Source organism: Marmota flaviventris, chromosome 8 (assembly GCF_047511675.1).
Source record: "Marmota flaviventris isolate mMarFla1 chromosome 8, mMarFla1.hap1, whole genome shotgun sequence".
NCBI lineage: Eukaryota > Metazoa > Chordata > Mammalia > Rodentia > Sciuridae > Marmota > Marmota flaviventris.
In genome coordinates, this window is record NC_092505.1 from 21255745 (window position 1) to 21273457 (window position 17713).

Below are 17713 nucleotides of genomic sequence, written 5' to 3' on the forward strand. Positions count from 1 at the left end.
AAACAAGTGCTCAAAAAAGAAAAGGTGTGCACAAATGTGAAGCCTAAAGAATTTCTTCCCTTAATGCAGGCACTAAAATATATCACTATATAAAAAATATTTCTCTTAACAATTGCAACATATTTTAGAAATGGCTAAGGAGTACAAAACATATTGTGCCCTCAGATATTACTTTTAAAAGTAATGTTAAAAAAGAGCAAACCAAGATGAGAGGAAGAAAATAATATCTAATAAGAATGATAATTTGCCATGTTACCCTAAAGTGCTTTATATTTTCTGAAAATAACTACTGATATTCTATCACCTACAACAGATGACTATGCTGAAGTGAATTTGAATATGCATAAATCAGAGTCCATTTTAATAGTTCTTAGTCCATAGAATTACATTAAAAACTGTCATAAGGTAGAAAATTACAACCTTCTTCCAAATCTACATGTTTCAACATATATAATATCTACAAATATTCAGAAATGGTTGATGAGAATAACTATGTTAAACAATGATATTTATAAATATGACAGGAAGATTTTCAAAGCAAGCAAAATTAATAGGGAATATGTAGAAAAACACCATGTGTTCCCAACATAATATTTTGAACAATGATATAATGTTTTGGACACTGACATAGTCAATAATGGCTGTCTCAGACACAACTCTCTTAATAAAAGTAGAATTGTGAAAGAAAGAGAATTTACAGAACTTCAAATGAAATCATTAAACAAAGGTAGAATCAAAAAGAATCTATTTTATCTTAGATTGTTATCAGAAGTCACTGAATCTCAGATTGTCACCAGAGAACAATCCTCTGTGAAATGGCCCCCATCACTATTCATTCTTGGTGTTAGGATTAATTCTGAAAATTATCCATTTTTTTTTTGCCACTGTTTACCACATTGTTTTTTCCCTTCACAAATCTATACTATACCTTCAAACACATAAGAGAAATCAATCATCTACTACCAACTGCCATTCAACATGCTATTTGAGGAACAACTGCTTAACTTTTCCTTTGCTTTGCATTGGCATTGATAACAGGAAGAAGTATTATTAGACTGTAGCTCCTTTCCTAGATAGAATATTATAAAGAGAAAAAAATTAATACAGTGTTAATTCAGATATCATATGTAGAGAAATGTATATGAGGAATTTTTAAATTCTGTTATTGCTTTGGGATGCTATATAGCATTGTTCAGCAGGTTTTTCAATTGGATACTTGACAGGACTGCATACCACTCTTAACTTAGTTATGGCTATATGACTTCCTATAGCTATTTACATGCAAATAGATGCAGGAAGAAGGAAATGTGTCAGAAGGAAATGTTATAAAGTAGTAAAGATTTTTTCCATATTCTTTATTCTCCTCTGCCACAGTAACCTATACTGCACAGATAATGTCTATTTGAATAGTTTAAGCCACAGTATAAACAGAAAAAATAAATCTCCCAAATCCACAGCGGACATGTAATAAGAGTAATAAATATTTATTGATAGGTTAATAAGATTTGAAGTTTCTTTGTAATACAGCATAATCAATCCTATCACATCAGAAATTACCACCTAGAAATCAAATGCTACCACAACAATATTTTTATAGATTGGACGGTGACTTAGGGGTTATGAATAGTTTGTTAAGGAAATTTTTAGGAAGATATAATCCATGATACATGTTGTGAACTATCAGGTGCAACTGTAACTTGTAATAATATTGAAGACAAATGAATATATTTAGTGAACCTTGTGTCCCAGTAAAAATAATTGGGGGAAAAAATTAAAAGCATCTATTAGTTCCTGTCCATTGATTTTGGTGAGATATCACAACAGACAAGATCAGAAAGTAATTAGTAAGTTAGCATGCAGAAAAAGTAGACAATAGTGAGAGTATGAGCATTAGAAGGAATGGCATGGTTAGAAAAGGAAATACCTATAAAATATGTAAAATTGAGATGGGCCTCAAGTGACATCAATTGTACTTAGACTTGTAATAAGAATAGGATGAAGGAGAAGACTGTAACATCCACTGTAAGTAACTAAAACTTTATAGAGTTGTTTCACAGAAAAATACAAATAATCTACATGACATCTACCAATTTTTCCCCCTGGATTAAATGTCACACAGGAAAGTGAATAAAATTGACTCTGACTAAAGCCCCCCAAAATGTAACACAAACTGTGACTAAATTGCAGAAAGTGGAAAAATGAAAAGCAAACAAATAAGTTCAACGTCAATATTTTATTAGCCCATGAAAAAGACTGGAATAAAAATAATGAAAAGACTACAAAATTTTACAATCTTCCACTATCAAATAAAACTTTATCCAGGACTAAATAGTCTGTGGCCATTCAAGGTTTAATTGGTGTTGGACTCTCTTCCTCCTCCAGGCAAAAAAAAAAAAAAGTCTTTGCATCACAAAAATTACATCACAGTAATTGGTCAATCAAGGTATATTCTCCAAGGATACTAAGGAGACTTGTGCTTAGTATTACTTTGGAATTGATGTGCACCAGTATAATCTGAACTTCTAATACTTTCTGGTGCAATATCATCATATGTTTATTCTACCCCTTTTCTACCAATGGATGTTGTCTAACAGGTTCAGGGTAGTTCACATAATTTTTGTTTCATAAATTTCCACATCAGGTGATCTGGATTGAGGTGGCAACGACCATGCATTATGCACTAATGATTGAAATACCACCTTTCATTCTGGCATCTTTGACTTTAAGCATAATTCTATGACTAAAATGCTCCTTAGGATTGGCTCCATCAGGGAGACTGAGTGTATTTGTGAGCAGAAAGTACAGTGAATTGAATATGCGATGGCTAATATTCCAGTTGTCAAACTGATTAGTACAGTTTGCTATATATTTACAGGTCTTTTCCCTCCAGATACACTGGATGATTATAATTTCCACTCCTTGAAATTAGATATGGGCATTGCAACTTACTGTGGCTGATGGATTAGTAGCAGAAGTGACCCAAGTCTGTTCTGGGCAGAAACTTTAACAGACAAAACAGAATCATTTACTAATTACCTTTGCCAGAGAAAAAGTCAATATTTCAGTTACGGTTCTTGCTTTAGAAGGTGGTGAAGACCATTGAGAACAGACTGATAATGGATGCGTAGTAACACAGCAAAGTTGCACGTTGTTTTAAGTGAAAAAGTTTGGAATTTTTACCACCATATGTTCAACCCTGAACAGTTTTTTCAGGTATCATAAAATTCAGTATTCTTTTCATTGCTTTTATTCCATTTTTTTTTCATGTGTTAGTAGACAGTGGTAGGTTGTTTTAAAAATTTTTGATATTTCTTGCTTTTCATTTTTTATTATATATTTTACAACTTACAGTTTTGTTGCATTTTGATGAGAGAGCCACAATTTTAGTCGCTTTTCCTTTGTGACATGTAATCCAACAGAAAATATTTAATGGGTACCAAGTAGGGTATTTGTGGTTTTTCTCAGAAATAAATTAAAAAATTGAGCACTGAGAACTAAGTCAACATCTGGATTGTAGTCTTTTATGTTTCATTTAAAATATCTAACATCCAGAACTATAATAACATGATAAGTATGTGTTATTTTAAGCCACTGTGATGCATACAATATGCATTATTACAATATAAATAGTAAGTTGATACCTTCTTAGCTATTTACATAAGTTCATATTAATCACTTCTATATATTCAAAATCTTTCTCAGATAAATAAATGAAAAATAAGAAAGACAATGTGTAACAAGGCCTGAGAAAAGAGTAAAAATATACGTAAAATTATTGTAGAAGGTATATTATAAAATAATCCTTGATAATATTTAAGTGATAATATTATTAAATGTAATTTCATTAAAAACATTTTAGTGAAGTATGAACATAAAATTTAATAGATGTAAAATTTTCATACACTACTGTAATGTAGATATTGTCACATATGTAGTTATCTACATGAATAATTGTAGTAAATGGGAGCTTTCTATTTAGAGAAAAATTGTGTATTATACTATATGTGTATGTGAGTACATGAATTTTTAAAAAGTGAGGCAAAAGGCCAATTTGGTTATATGAATCTTGCCCCAAAGAGAGTTATTAAAACGTTTTTGCTTCTACTCATGTTATTGAATGATGATACCTGTCCCATGACCTCCACAATTACATCAATGATCAATTGTCTATTTTTGTTCCAATTTTCACAGGTTTTAATCTTGAAATCTTTAGATGAGGATTTCAAACTTACTTAAATGCATTTGCTAATAGCTTTCATTATGATGTAATTTTTTCCATATGTGTAATTTAGATGCAAGTGAATACATTTTAAATGTTTCAGAACATAGTTTTAAAAATTTTTCTGGTTTTGTCTAATATGAAGAATAATCATGTTAAATCCAATTTGACTAAACATCCTTTTCTGCACAGCCAATTTTTATCAATATGTATTAAATGTTATTAAATGTCCTTGTGTTTTTAGACATATGATCTACCATTTTTAACATTCAACTAAAACATAAGCTAAACTAGTTTGATTTAATAAGTTAATATTTTTTTAAAGAGAGAGAGAGAGAGAGAGAGGAGAGAGAGAGAAACAGAGAGAGAGAGAGGGAAGGAGAGGGAGAGAGAGAATTTCTTTTTAATGTTTATTTTTCAGTTTTCGGTGGACACAACATTTTTATTTTATTTTATGTGGTGCTCAGGATCGAACCCAGCATCCCTTGCATACCAGGTGAGCGCATTACCACTTGAGCCATATCCGCAGCCCAATAAGTTAATATTTTAATTACAAAATCAATTTGGAAGTTTACATAGAGACAAACATTATACCATAGAGTAGAAAAATAAATTTACAAAGATATGAATAGTATTCAATGTCAAGAATATTTAAAAATATCAAATGAATATAATTTCACCACATTACATATAATTACATACGGTTCTTTTATTATATTTTGTTTAAGCTTCTATATTAAAAGGATATTACATAGCCTAAGAGTTTGTTGCATGAAGTAATGAAGGCTGTCAATATTGACTAAAAATCCTTAAAAAAGGGGCTTCCAATAAATATTTTATTAAGTATCATTATTAAAATGCTATTGACAATATCTATTTCCTGAGAACAGGATAACTTTTCCATAATTTGTACTTGTACAAAGCCTTGCATTACAAACTGCCAAATAATGTCCAATTAGAATGTTAACACTGTTCCATAGAGCAGAAAATTGTAACAAATTATCCAAAAAGATTTCATGAATGATTTCATTTAAAATATGTTAGGCCATACCCTACTTGATTTTATTTTGTGTGATTATTTTATGAATTTTCCATATTTAAAGTATTTACAAGTTGTACATGTGACAATATAATTTAGAATAAGAAAAAAAGTACATATCTAAACCAGGCACAGAGTGCACATCTGTACTCCCAGTGGCTGGGGAGGCTAAGACAGGAGGATTTTGCGTTCAAAGCCAGCCTCAGCAATGGCAAGGCACTGAGCAACTCAGTGAGACCCTGTCTATAAATAAAATACAAAATAGGGCTGGGGATGTGGCTTAGTGGTTGAGTGTCCCTGAGTTCAATCCCTGGTACCTAGAAAAAAAAAAAGTACATATCTAGTACAACATATTCATTGTTTTCAGGACATGGGTTCCATAATCCTATTTAAATGCAGCGATGCTCCTTCAGGGCCATATCCAAGGCAGAGGCCATGTATTCTGGTTCCATACAAATTCTACCTTACATTTTCCCAACTTACTACCACTAGAGACTGAATAACCAGAGGCTTCTAATAATATACAGATTCATCATTTAATGAACTTACCATAGTTAGTATCATTTCTTATGTTGAATTTTTGCTATGGACTGAATGTTCATGTCCTTCCAATGGAACATACCCCCCAATGTGTTAATATTACAAGTGAAAGCCTTTGAGAGGTGATCAGCACTGGTAAACTCTTCCTGGTGAGTTCCCTTACAAAAAAGGGCTCAGACAGGTAGCCAATCCCATCCATCATGGGAAGACAAAAGAAGTCTCTATTTATGAGCCAGAAAACTAGCCTTTACCAGACACTGAATCTACGGTGCCATGATCATTGCCTTCTTATTCTTCAAAAAACTGAAAAATGAATTTTCATTCTTTATAAACCATCCTGTTTATTGTGTTTTATTACAGTAGCCCAAATGGGCTGATAATATTTAATGCTCATAATTTGCAAGAAACCTAAAAACCAGAATTTCTAGTTGCATTGTTATTTGAACATTCTTTTTTTAATTTGTGCTAATTAAATTAGTAATATGTTAGATGTGATCATTAATTTGATTGTGGTGATCATTTTAAAAATGTATAGGTATATTAAATCATCAAATCTTTTACAATGAATACATAAAATTTTAAACTGTCAAATATTTTCTAAAAATAAAAAAGGGGGGTTAGGGGAAATTTCTGTAGTAAGTAATTATTTTTTTTAATTATCTTTTAGTTGTAGTTGGACACAATACCTTTATTTTATTTATTTTTATGTGGTGCTGAGGATCAAACCCAGGGCTTCGCACATGCTAGGCTAGTGCTCTACCACTGAGCCAAAACCCCAGCTCCTAATTATTTTAAACCATTAATTTTAGAATATTGTTAAAAATGTGATATGGTACATTAGTATGACAAATTTGTCACAGCATACACATGTATATTCTTATAGGTTTTAAAATTTATTTGCCTGCAAAGCAGATAGCAACTTTTTAATAATCAGTTTAATTTTTGCCAGGCTGGGTGGAGGGCCGGGTCGAGACACTTACCCTCTCGCTCAGCCCGGAGACACTCACTAGCTGGTCTAGTGATTCTCCTCAACTTCTGTCGGAGGGCGGTCGGACACATTTTTATAATTGGCCTTTCACAAGTATTTTTAATAGTTTGTCTTCATCTGAGATTATCTTACATTTTCTTATACTGTTCCTTGTAAAATTATGATTTGATTTTATACAATAATCATATTCTTTATGATTTCAAATGTAGATTTAATCTAGTTATTTGTCATTTATTATTATGTTGTTATGTCAAAATAATTTTTATCTCAAAATCTTTTCCAACATTTTTTACTTGCCCTACAAAGTTCAAAGCTTTTATATTTACACTTACATTTTATTTTAAAATTCTCTTAGAATCAAAGTAAATGTCTTTCAAAAAGATCAATAAATCATTATTTCATGCTACTTTTGCTCTTTTCAACAGGATCTATAAATCTAAAATTTGTGTAGTAGTATAAAATGTTAAATTTTGATTTTGCTCACACTTTTTCACTTAAGTCTTAAATAAGAAGATATCTTAATGTTGTCATTACATATTGTATGAAGAACTTTTTATATAAATTATCCTGTTTGACCATTTACATACTGATCAAGTTCCCCTATTAGATGTGAAGTTGGAAGTCAAAGTGACATGTAAAACCTTTAGACAAATTTCCTGAATACCAGGAATCACGTATTTTAATACTAAAGTAAAGGGAATTCATTAGGTTGCAGAAGTTCCAAAGAAAAGCTCCTCTGTAAACTCTTTTTGTGTTCTTCAAATGTAAGGGGGAAAAAGTTATCCCTGCACAAATCTCATTTATTCTTATTTCTTCTCTGACCAGAAAACAACAGCAAACAGAGAACCTACATAGTACTAATCATAGTTCACCACTCAGAGCATATTTTCTGTTTGATTTCATCTTTGTTAAGACTTGCATTCCAGAGATAATATGCAATACTTTCCCTCTTGGAATTCAGTTCTTTCTTTTAAATGAAGAGGAAATGATAGTAGTAATGTGGGGTTCGAATGTGTCAAATGGGCTTCACAAATCAGTCCCACCAGCAAAAGGGTGCTAGCAGATGCCCCAGCCTGTATGACATCTGTGTTCACTAGGGAGACTGGGAAGCTTGATGGCTATGTTCAGAGGGTTAAAGGTAAAAATATGAATATATTTAAATAAAATATAGTGAATTTTTAGTCTATGCTTATAAATGTTTCATTCCAGCATTTTTCTTTACGAAACTATATTTCAGGATACTTACTTTATATATAATAGATAGATAGATAGATAGATAGATAGATAGATATATTCATTTTATACCTGTGCTCAATTTCTTTTCATACTAATTGCTAAATGATTATCTAAAAACGACTCATAAATAAGGTTCTGAAGATATTATAAAACTGAGATTTATAAGATAAGATAAATTTCTCCTTTTAGTAATGAAAATATATATAATGAACATACAGGGTAAAGATTTATAAGCATCTTTTATTTATGAAAATTCTCATTATAGAAGCACTCAAAAAAGTAAACTTTAGATGAAGTGTTTCTTTGTTCTATTTTCATGTGCATGTGTGTGTAGAGCACCACTTTCTTGATTAGCTTTACATATTTAATGTTAACATTTTTATAACTCATAAAAATAACAAAAAACTTTGAAATTTTACATATTTATCTCTTAAAAGAAGTAATATTATATATGAACAGGTCATTTTGTTTTTCAGTATTATTATTAAATCTGCTGAAATTTCATTTGATTTCTAATATTTCTATTTAAAGGTAATTATTTTTCATAAAATATACATTTTCTTTTCTGTGTGTTAAGATTAGCTTCTCGTTCCAAAGAAGCTTCCACTGGAATTTCACTTTCATTTTAAATTATAATGTGTATTTAAATAAGTATATCAAATATATAGTTTTTCACCAATCTTAACCACAGTAACATACACACATACACAAACGAACAGATATGCAAATGGGGTTGATATTCAAGATGTTTTATAATATGTTGATGAGCTAGGGTTGATCAGTGTTGATCAGTGGTATAGTATTTGTTAGGATACACAAGGCCCTGGGTTCGATCATCAACACAGCAAAATAAAACATCAATAATAATATGTTGGTTGTAATTATGTTACCATAACACAACTATATATATATATATATATATATATATATATATATATATATATATATATATCTCAAGACAGCATAAAATCTTCTTTACTTTATCTCATTCATATATATATATATATATATATATATTTGAGCATATGAACATTTATCCCACCAAACAAGTGAACTTGTTTGGAAGCACTTCATCTTTCTGTACAATCTGAGAATTGGGACACAGTAATTTTAAAAAATATTTTCACTAGGATACCAGGCACAATGATGCATGCCTGGAATCCAAGCAACTCAGGAGGCTGAGGCAGGAGAATTGCAAGTTCAAGACCAGCCTCAGTAATGTAGCAAGGCCCTAAGCAACTTAGTGAGACTCTGTATCAAAATAAAAAATTAAAAGAGCTCGGAATGTGACTCAGTGGTAAAGCACCTCTGAACTCAATCCCTAGTATTAAAAAAACAAACAAACAAAAATCACAAAGTTGCAGTATTCTTAAAGAAAACTTTCTCTGTGATTTGTTTTTGTTTTGTTTTGTTTTTGCACTTACCAGTGCATTATAGTTGTACACAAATTTGGATTTGTTGTTACATATTCACACATGTACACAATATAAACAATATAATTGGGGCAATATCACTCCACGGCATTTCCCCCCTTCCCTTCCCTTCCCTTCCCACCTCACACTGGTTGATCCCTTTATTCTACTGATCATTGTTTGATTTTTAGGACACCCAACACCACCTTTGTTTTCTTTTTTTCCTCTCTAGCTTGTTCATATGAGAGAATACATGTAACCCTTAACTTTCTGAGTGTGACTTATTTCACTTAACATAATACTCTCTAGACCTATCCATTTTCCTGCAAATGCCATAATTTCATTTTTCTTTATGGATGAACAAAACTCCACTGTGTATACTTAACACAATTTCTTTATCCTTTCATTCACTGACTTGCACCCAGGCTGGTTCCATACTTTGACTATTGTGAATTGTGCTGCTATAAACATGTGTATGCATGTATCACTGTAGTAAGATGACTTAATTCTTCAGGCTAATTACTGAAGAATTTATAGCTACGATATTTGGTAGTTGTAGGTTTAGTCTTCTGAGAAGACTCTATACTGATTTTCATAGTGGTTCTACTAATTTACAGTTCTACAACTGTGTAAAAGTGTTTCTTTTTCTCCATATCCTCTCCTGCATTTACTATTATATTTGTATTCTTTATTATTGCCATTCTGATAGGTGTGAGATGAAATTTCAGTATAGTTTTGATTTTCATTTCCTAATTGCGTATTTTTTGGCCATTTTTATCTCTTCTTTTGAGAAGTGTCTATGTAATTAAATTGTTTATTTATTAATTGTTTTTTTTATTTTTTTGTGAAAAGCATTTTGAGCTCTTATACATTCTAGATATTAATCCTCTGTCATAAAAGTAGCTACAAATATTTATCCCTACTGTGAATTCTCTGTTCACATTCCTAATTATTTCCTTTGCTCCACAGAGGAAGCTTTCTAATTTGATGCTGTCATTTATTAACTCTTGGCATTGCTTCCTGAGCTACAGAGGTCATATAGAGAAAGTCTTTCCATGGGCTTAAAAGCTGGAGTGTTGACCCTGTTTTCTTCTAGGAGCTGCATACTTTGTAATCTTTGATCTGCTTTGAGTTGATTTTGGTGTAGAATGAGGAGTAAGGTTCTAGTTTCATTCTTCTTCTTATGGATAACCAGTTGTCCCAGTACTGTTTGTTAAAAAGACAGTCTTTTCCCCCAATGTATATTTTTGGCACTTTTGTCAAGGATCAGATGACTGTTGATATATGGGTTTGGCTCTGTGTCTTCTTTTGTGTGCCCTCAGTCTATGTGTCAGTTCTTATGCTAGGGCCATGAAGTTTTTGTTACTACACCTCTATAGTATAATTTGAAGTCAGGTATTGTGATGCCTCCAGCATTGCTTATTTTGGTTGAAAGTTGCTTTACCTATTATGGGTCTTTGATTCTTCCAAAAGAATTTTAGGCCCAAATTTTTCTAATTCTGTGAAGAATGTCTTTACTAATTTTGAGGGGTGTTGCACTGTATGTGTATATTGTTTTCGGTAGTATTGTAATTTTAACAATATTAATTCTCCTATCCTTGAAAATGGGAGGTCTTTCTATCTTTTGAGGTCTTTTTTAATTTATTTCTTCAATGTTGTACAGTTATCATTTTAGAGGTCTTTCACTTCCTCAGTTAGATTTATTCCTATGCATTTTATTTTATTTTTTATTGAATATATTGTGAACAGAATTGTTTTCCTGATTTCTTTCTTAGCAGATTCATTGTTGGTATATAGGAAAGCTACTGATTTTTTGTATGTTGATTTAGGAACTTGCTGAACCTGCTGCTTTGCCAAATTTGTTCATTAGATCTAGCAATCTTTTGATGGAGTTCTTGGATCTTCTAGGCATAGTACTATATCATCTGCAAACAGTGATAATTTGACTTCTGTGTTCCATAATACAATAGAAAGTGAAAGTCAAATCTGCCTTCATCTTCTTATGCCACCTATCCAATAAAAGTTCCCTCCACACACTCTATCAAAAACAATTATTCCTTATGTTCTGCTAAGGAAAACAATGTTCCTAAATTAAAATAATATAAAATCTTCAAGAGGAAACATAGTTTATTGCAACCAATTTTTGAAATCCTATTAGATAAATTTTGCAATATTAATATAGGCTGAGGAATTCTCTAGCATAAACAGAATAAATACTATAAAGAAATCATTGCATAGATATTTTAAAAATAATTTTGATACACTGGTGATGAAAGGGGTTAGATAGTTGCTTAATATTATTTTCTTTTTTTTTTAAATTTTTTATTGTGGGTTGTTCAAAACATTACAAATTTCTTGACATATCATATTCCACACTTTGATTCAAGTGGGTTATGAACTCCCACCTTCACCCCATACCCAGATTGCAGAATCACATCAGTTACACATCCATTGATTTACAATTTGCCATACTAGTGTCTGTTGTGCTCCGCTGCCTTTCCCGTCCTCCACCCTCCCCCCTCCCCACCTCTCCATTCCCCTCCCCTCCTCTCTCTCTACCTCCTCCACTGTATAACCCTGAGGGTCTCCTTAATATTATTTTCATCATTTCTTCCAATCAGATCTGAAAATGAATGGAAAATGAAGTTTATTTAAGTTCAATTTAGAGTCAATTTTACTGTGTTGATTTCATTCTAGTTGAACAATTTTTCTGAACAATTTATATTTGAAGTTCAAGTTTTTCACCAAAATATAAACATGTGGTTTCAATTCTCCTGGAAGTCTTCATTTTTTTTTTAAATTTTGAAATACAGTATCATCTTCTGGCAAAAATTTCAAAACAGATTTCCAAGAAGCAGTTGGAGGAAGTAAATACCATATCAAAATTATGAAACAGTTAAAAAATTCCATTAAGAGAAACAGTGATAATTTGTTTAGAAAAATTGCATGATAATTCCCACCACAGAAATTATAAAGTAGTCATGAACATGACATTACTGAATGTGGTATTCAAAAGAGATGTGGACTAATGCAGATTTACATAGTATTATTACTTATATATTTAATAGATGTTAAAAACCTGAAGAATTAGATAATGGACTTATATATTAAAATAATTAGAGTGTGTTGGGTTTTTAGTAATGATTACTTTTTTCTTTTAATATAACATAGTAATCTAATAATTAATCATATAATCTAGTACCTAATAATGTCTGTATTTAACAATTAGTTCACAAATTTCCTAAAAATTTAAAAATCAGTTTTTTTACAACTTGTTACAAACGTGCTCCAGCATAGCCCCACTTTCTAATTTTATATATTTCACTGTTTTTCTGAGGGTAAAAATGGTGACATAAATGTCTTGTTTGGGACCATGCATAAGAGAAGATGGTATGAGTATTTTTCTTGGTTGTTTAAGTAGCACTGGAGTAGACACGGAGAAAAGTGTAAAAGGGGATGTCATTGTAGGATAAGAGAGTCTTGAGAAATAAAAATATGGATATTTAAAATAACTACACTATGACTCAAACCGTAAACTACTTCACAGGATTGTACCTGCTTTAAAAATTCAGGATAATGAGTTTTGTTTCTTTCAAATTCTTTCTGAGCATAAATTATTCCCCTAATTCTGTATCTTCCCCATATTTCTCCCTATTTTTGTTCATTTAATTAGCAAAGGTATTCCTGAAAATAGGACATTAGTTAATATTTTAACTACTGAGAATTTAAAAATATTTCATGTGATTAACAAAAGCTACTCTGACATTGCCTTATTATGTGAACCAGACAAAATTTAAATTGTCTGATCACTGAAATACATGTGGACATTTGTAAATAGAGCTATAATAAATTAAAAAAATGCATTATAATTTCATTGGGAATGTTTATTTTTGTGGAGAACAGCAATAGTTTGGGCAAAATCACTCCGGCTAACCCCATGGTGATTAATCTTCAAAATGGTCCTTGCTTTTGGCAAAGATAATCAACTAACGTGTCATTAGAAAAGATTCAAAATTAATTTAAATATGATCTATTCCCCATATCTCTATGTCATCATCTGTAAAATGGGGAGTATAATAACACCTAAACCATTCAGTTGTAAAGAATAGTCTAGGTTATTAATAACAGATGCTTAATGTATAATAGCTCTTCTAATCACTTATTTCCTGAAATAATCACAGTAAAATGCATTAGCTTAAGTGCCTATCATTATATATTTGTTGAAGGGATAAGAAAATAGAAGTAAAATATTATAAGACATTGGTGGCATCACACATCATTGCAGGATGACTTTATCAAACATTATGTTACTATGCCATACCATGCAGATGTCATTTACACAAAAGAAATGTAGAAGCTAGGAAGTGGTATTCAAGGAAAATAACTGTAGATAGCTTTTACTTTTCAATCTTTTGTATTGTTTGCATTGTACATTGCAGAATTTTAAATAATATGTCCTCAATAAACATTCTTTCATTTGATTATATTTGTATAATTTTGTTGCCATGGACCATATACAGCCTGGTTAGAGCTGTGCTTATTTGAATACATTGTTGTTTCATTTAGGAAAGAGTCATGTCAGGAAAATTCACTCAGGGCCTTGGTTGATTTGCTGTTCACAGGTATACAAAAGAGTGCAGTAAATGATTTGCAATACTGCTTTGAGAGTCTCCTAAAGAATTATAGTCTATTTATGTTTTAATTCTAATCTAGCATGAATTGAGTTGAAATCAATATGCCTGTTCTGATCTTAAGACTCAGTAGGTCTTGCATTCTTCCAAAAACTCTTAGATTCCTCTGATATAAAGAAACTACTAGGTACAGAAATAGAGTAAATTATATTCCATTCATGTATGTTTATATCAAAATGAACCCCCAAATTATGTATAACTATGATGTACTAATAAAAACATTAAAAACTGAAAACAAGGTTACCTTGCTGGAAGACTCAAAACCATATGAAGGAGTACTGTATAGACTAAGCTATGACCCAGGCAACTACTATTCAACCTATTAACAAACTAAAAATGCCTGAATAAGTCAAGTCCAGATAAGTTAGCATGGTTCCACATCAAAAAAACTACCTGGCCAACCTACAGATTTATTTAAATAGCTGTTGCTTTATGCCAGTAATTATTAGGCTAGCTTTTTGCACAGCATTATTGCAGAAATGTACACTTAATATGAAGCAAAATAACAAATTATGAGAAAATGAATTAAAAACAATCTTTCTTGGGATTAAAATTGAATGTTTTCATGAAACTCAGATTACATATGGTAGATGGAGTTCCTGAAGTTTTTGCCATATTAAACCATATATCATTCCATGTAATCAACTTATCAGGTCATGTTAAGAGGTTAAATTAGTACATAGTAAAATGTAGCACCATGCATTAAATTATTAAATTATGCATGGACAATCACAGAAGAAATTCAGGCTTAAGGATTTATTCTCATTTCTATTCCTAGGTTGATAACATTTGAGTTTTTGATGTCTAACTTCATAATTTCTAAGCATTTCCAGAATGTCAGAAATAACATTAATTTATTTTAGCTTCATGTAAAACCCATGTGAGACAAATCCTCATCAAAACACACTACCTATTGTGTCTCTAAAGCCCAAACTCCCACATTTCACAGTTGTTCCTGAAAATATAACACTTTTGGATTCAGCTCAACAAACTGTCTTTTTCACTTCAACCTGTCTCATGACTTCTGAAGAAATATAGGTTTGGATCCCAAGCAGTTGTATTAGCTTCTGACTTAATCTAAACCCATCATGGCATAAGCAGCAGATCCAGCCATTGGCCACTTGAATAGCATGATTCTGGCAAGAATTCCTGAAATCTCAGCCTACTTTTCCATTCACCCTCAAACACTTTGGTGCACAAGCTGTAATCCATTATGTATACCTATCTGCTTAAACTGGCTAAAAATAAATTCTCTGTTCCTTTATTAAGAGATCTAAACTTAAAGAAGGAACATGAATACTTTGTATCTTTGATCATGGGTTGAGTAATAGTAATTGCTTAATAAGTATGGCAGGATAAATAAAATCTCATAGCTTTACAATTCATAATTAGAAATGAATTAAAAGTTACTCAATTTTCAGCATGAAATGCACATGAAAATAAAGTTATGACACAAAATGATTCTTCAATTACTTGGAGCATATTATATGTCAAGTAGCAAAAATTAAATAGAACTGATGATTTTATCCAATCTATTTTTGACATCAATTAATATACTCAAAAGATATGGGACTGTCTTAAGTAAACCTTAAAGAATTGTTCCTAATGAATAATCTTGAGACATGATAGCATGAAGCACAAGGAAAAGGAGGAAGAATCTGTGGTATTCACTGTTATCATTAGAAGATGTGGAATTAATATTTCAGAGCATTATCCTTCACCCTTTTATGATAAAAACTTCTGATATATTTGGTAGAAAAAATATGCAACATTGAAAACAGAAATATAAGTAATGATCTCATGAACTATAGAGAAATCCAACAGGGATGTAAAACATAAACTCAGTAAAGTCTTTCATATTGTACAAATAAATGATTTCTTTTAAAACTATCATTGTCTTTAAAAATGTCTCAGTAATTTTCTTCTTTGTTTGGACCATGCTTATCCCCATTCTAGCAAATGCAAGCTCTTTTGTTATCATAAGGGCTCTGCAGAAGCAGCTTCATACACCTGTAAACACGCACACCCTTCCTCTCCTACTTATATCTCATGTTTCCAATATCAGTTGAAAATCATGCTTTAGGAAGAAACACATACAGTTATACACAATGCCTCTTCAGAAATCCATTTTCCATTTCTTTATTAATGTTATTTTCTTCCTCATTAAAAATCACTTCAAGTTTTAGTCATGACTCCCCATAGTCAAGTGATATTATTTTCTTTTCCAATTATATATTTTAAATAAAATTCTGTGATTTCCTGAATTTATGTGTCATTATCCTTGCAAATCACTGATAAAGTTGTTAATTCTAACAAACCCTATATTTAGAAAATATATCATCCTTCAATCTAAGAAACCTGAGAAAGTAATTCTCATCCTATACCACATACAAAGAAAAAGTTAAACTGAAAAAAAAAAATATACCAACTACACAAAGCAGTAGATAAAGCAACTGTAAAACAGTGATGAATCTGTCATATGATCCTAATTACTAAATGTACAATAAGTCAAACACTGGGGTGCTTAGGGACCATTGAAGTGTAAGATCACAGTGAGATTTTGCAAAAGTTTGAAACAAAGAAGGCAGGTTATAATTAAACACAAACAATGGAGTTTATTTTCATATTCAATTTGATATTAATATGTTAAGATTCAAAATTTTCAGAGGAATAGTGTAAAAATATTGATTCTATATTTATATTTGGAATTATATTTTTTTCTAAAAGTTTAGAAGTACTATTAACATGCCTCTAGAGAATTTTGTTTTCTTTTGTTCTTAGATAATATGATCAAAGGAAAAAAACCGAGTTCATAAATATTCTTAAGGCTTCTAAGAAAATTGCATTACTTCCTATATTGCTTCATCAAATAAAATGATAATAAAATAGTTATATCTGATTAGTTTTATATATTTTCTGCCATTTTATATACTATGAATGATTCTAGCAATTATAAAAATATATTAGCTGCACAGCAATTATTGCTTAATATACAACTTAAGCCCTTAAAGCAATACTACAATTCTTTTAAAATCAAACACCTAATGGAATAAGAAGAAAATCCTTCATTAAAACACTATTTTTTTTCTTATTGATGAGGACAGAGTATAGCCATATGACTATCATAACCATCAGAAATCTGAACTTATAGTCAGCTAATTTAAGAAACAAGATATGAAATTAGTACCCTGGGGCTGAAAACAAGCACTTAGAATTGAGATGTGACATTAATTAAAGTAAGGAAAGAACTATAATATTACTGTGAAGTAATCATTATGCTAAGATGAACATATAAAAGAGAATTATAACTGAAACAAAATGCTCAATTATCTAGACTCTGGAGTTCAAATGTATTATCATGATCTCCCAAATGAAAAATTACAGTTGAACTTTTGAAGAACAATGCAAGATGTACATAAAAGAAAGTAAAATGGAAAGCAAGAAAACAAGCTATAAACATAAAGGAACAGTGGTGAGAATAAATATAGATACCTTTCTATTAGTGTTCATTTATACCAAAGTGAGGCATGGACACAAAATTAAAACCTTGGTAGGAAAAAAAAAAAAAAAATATATATATATATATAT